This window comes from Neofelis nebulosa, chromosome 12 (assembly GCF_028018385.1).
Source record: "Neofelis nebulosa isolate mNeoNeb1 chromosome 12, mNeoNeb1.pri, whole genome shotgun sequence".
Lineage (NCBI taxonomy): Eukaryota > Metazoa > Chordata > Mammalia > Carnivora > Felidae > Neofelis > Neofelis nebulosa.
Window position 1 is genome coordinate 92569511 of NC_080793.1, and position 3221 is coordinate 92572731.

A 3221-nucleotide genomic window follows, 5' to 3' on the forward strand; every position below is an offset into this window, starting at 1 on the left:
CTCAGTCGGTTAAGCATCGATTGTGGCTCAGGTCATGGTCGTGCAGTTCATGAGTTTGAGCCTCGCGTCGGGCTCTGTGCTGACAGCTCAGAGCCTGGAGCCTGCTTCGGTTCTGTGTCTCCCTCTCTCTCTGCCCCTCCCCTGCTCACGCTGTCCCTCTCTCTCTCTCTCTCTCTCTCTCTCTCTCAAAAATAAACATTAAAAAATTTTAAAAATTTAAAGAAATAGGTCCCTGAAGTCTTCAAATATTTTAGACACAGGATACAGAGTAACTGCAATTAACATGTTTAAATAAAATACAAGGAAGTTTGAAAGCAGAGTAATGAACGAGGAGCTGTAGAATGGCCAGAGCTGGTTGACCTGCTGGCACGGAGAGCACCGGCCCGTCTCCGAGCGTCAGGGAGCGTCAGAGGCCGGAGGTCACGTGCCCGCCCCACGATCCTCGGCCGCGTTAAGCCAGGTGTCCTCGGCTGTAAAATGGGGAGCTGGCACTCTTCTCCTCTCACACATGGAAAAGCCCCGAATTACAAGGGAAGCACACGGCAGGTCAGCGTCACACATCCCTGGCTCCTTCCTTTGCAAAGCACGAGTTTCTTATGTTCGATGTGCGTCCTGAGATGACGTCTGAGTGGAACAGGGTACCGAGTGCACGGTGGGGGGCGGAGCACAGACAGGGTGAGACAGGAGGTGGCCGACCTCAGGGTGTCAGCATCACCAGGCACACGTCACTGGCCCCCCAGGAGGAGCAGAGGGGTCCTGTGACAGAAGCTCTCAGGCAGACGGGGGTGGCTGGTCACCCGAAGGGCCAAAGCCTTCTGTTCTCCAAACCTTCCTTATGTGGCCAAGTGCTGAGGGAGCAGCAGGCGTGGTCCTGCGGTGGGCTGAGCGCTGTCCCCCCAAACCCATTCCCGGTGGCATGGTGTCTGGAGGGGGCTCTGGAGGTGATCAGGGTAAGACGAGGTCACGAGTCTCGGGCCCATGATGGGATCGATGCCCTCAGAAGTAGAGACATGAGAGCCTGCTCTCCCCCCTCCACCATGTGAGGACATGCGCGAGGGCTCCATCTGCCAGCTGGAGAGCCCTCACCAGGTCCCCCACGCTGGCCTCCACGGCCGTGAGTGCCTGTGGCCGAGCTGACCGAGAGGTCTGGAAGTGGCTGCGAAGGAGGGGGCTCCCGTGGGCCCCCCGGAGACCCAGGACTCACCCCTGTGGGCCCTCCCTCAGCCGCTCGGGCTTCCCCAACCAGTGAGGCTGCCTCTCTGGGGCTCCACCGGCCCGGCCTAGGGGGGCTTGCCTGGGGGTTGAGTGCTGTACCTGGAGCAGCTGGTGGGGAGGTAGGGGCTGAGATTCAGCGCGGCCCTCCTGGATGGCGAGGGCCGGGCCGCCAGGACTGGCTTCTGGAATCTTCCAGCTGGGCTGGGCCACCTGCTGCATGAGGTTCTCGGTCCCTGTTTTAGTCAAGGACAGCTGCCTTGGTGCCATCATGCCATCAGGAAGGTCCTCCTTCCATACGCGGCGCTCAAAAGCTAAAGAAAAAGGAACCAAGAAACTTGGACCACTTTATTATTTTTTTTATTTTATTTATTTATTTATTTATTTTTTTTTTTTTAATATATGAAATTTACTGTCAAATTGGTTTCCATACAACACCCAGTGCACATCCCAAAAGGTGCCCTCCTCAATACCCATCACCCACCCTGCCCTCCCTCCCACCCCCCATCAACCCTCAGTTTGCTCTCAGTTTTTAACAGTCTCTTATGCTTTGGCTCTCTCCCACTCTAACCTCTTTTTTTTTTTTTTTTTCCCTTCCCCTCCCCCATGGGTTTCTGTTACGTTTCTCAGGATCCACATAAGAGTGAAACCATATGGTATCTGTCTTTCTCTGTATGGCTTATTTCACTTAGCATCACACTCTCCAGTTCCATCCACGTTGCTACAAAAGGCCATATTTCATTTTTTCTCATTGCCACGTAGTATTCCATTGTGTATATAAACCACAATTTCTTTATCCATTCATCAGTTGATGGACATTTAGGCTCTTTCCATAATTTGGCTATTGTTGAGAGTGCTGCTATAAACATTGGGGTACAAGTGCCCCTATGCATCAGTACTCCTGTATCCCTTGGATAAATTCCTAGCAGTGCTATTGCTGGGTCATAGGGTAGGTCTATTTTTAATTTTCTGAGGAACCTCCACACTGCTTTCCAGAGCAGCTGCACCAATTTGCATTCCCACCAACAGTGCAAGAGGGTTCCCGTCTCTCCACATCCTCTCCAGCATCTAGAGTCTCCTGATTTCTTCATTTTGGCCACTCTGACTGGCGTGAGGTGGTATCTGAGTGTGGTTTTGATTTGTATTTCCCTGATGAGGAGCGACTTTGAACATCTTTTCATGTGCCTGTTGGCCATCCGGATGTCTTCTTTAGAGAAGTGTCTATTCATGTTTTCTGCCCATTTCTTCACTGGGTTATTTGTTTTTCGGGTGTGGAGTTTGATGAGCTCTTTATAGATTTTGGATACTAGCCCTTTGTCCGATGTGTCATTTGCAAATATCTTTTCCCATTCCGTTGGTTGCCTTTTAGTTTTGTTGGTTGTTTCCTTTGCTGTGCAGAAGCTTTTTATCTTCATAAGGTCCCAGTAATTCACTTTTGCTTTTAATTCCCTTGCCTTTGGGGATGTGCCGAGTAAGAGATTGCTACGGCTGAGGTCAGAGAGGTCTTTTCCTGCTTTCTCCTCTAAGGTTTTGATGGTTTCCTGTCTCACATTCAGGTCCTTTATCCATTTTGAGTTTATTTTTGTGAATGGTGTGAGAAAGTGGTCTAGTTTCAACCTTCTGCATGTTGCTGTCCAGTTCTCCCAGCACCATTTGTTAAAGAGACTGTCTTTTTTCCATTGGATGTTCTTTCCTGCTTTGTCAAAAATGAGTTGGCCATACGTTTGTGGGTCTAGTTCTGGGGTTTCTATTCGATTCCATTGGTCTATGTGTCTGTTTTTATGCCAATACCATGCTGTCTTGATGATGACAGCTTTGTAGTAGAGGCTAAAGTCTGGGATTGTGATGCCTCCTGCTTTGGTCTTCTTCTTCAAAATTACTTTGGCTATTCGGGGCCTTTTGTGGTTCCATATGAATTTTAGGATTGCTTGTTCTAGTTTCAAGAAGAATGCTGGTGCAATTTTGATTGGGATTGCATTGAATGTGTAGATAGCTTTGGGTAGTATTGA

At 49.8% G+C, this 3221-nt stretch overlaps 1 long non-coding RNA gene across 1 annotated transcript; it reads right to left on the bottom strand.

Annotated features, from left to right (window-relative positions):
- Positions 1-273: 273 nt before the first annotated feature.
- LOC131490910 (uncharacterized) lies at positions 274-1550 on the bottom strand. The gene is made up of 2 exons (XR_009251261.1): positions 1315-1550; positions 274-624 (listed from the first exon to the last, which is right to left on the bottom strand). It is a non-coding gene; the product is annotated as an uncharacterized LOC131490910 (long non-coding RNA).
- Positions 1551-3221: the final 1671 nt, after the last annotated feature.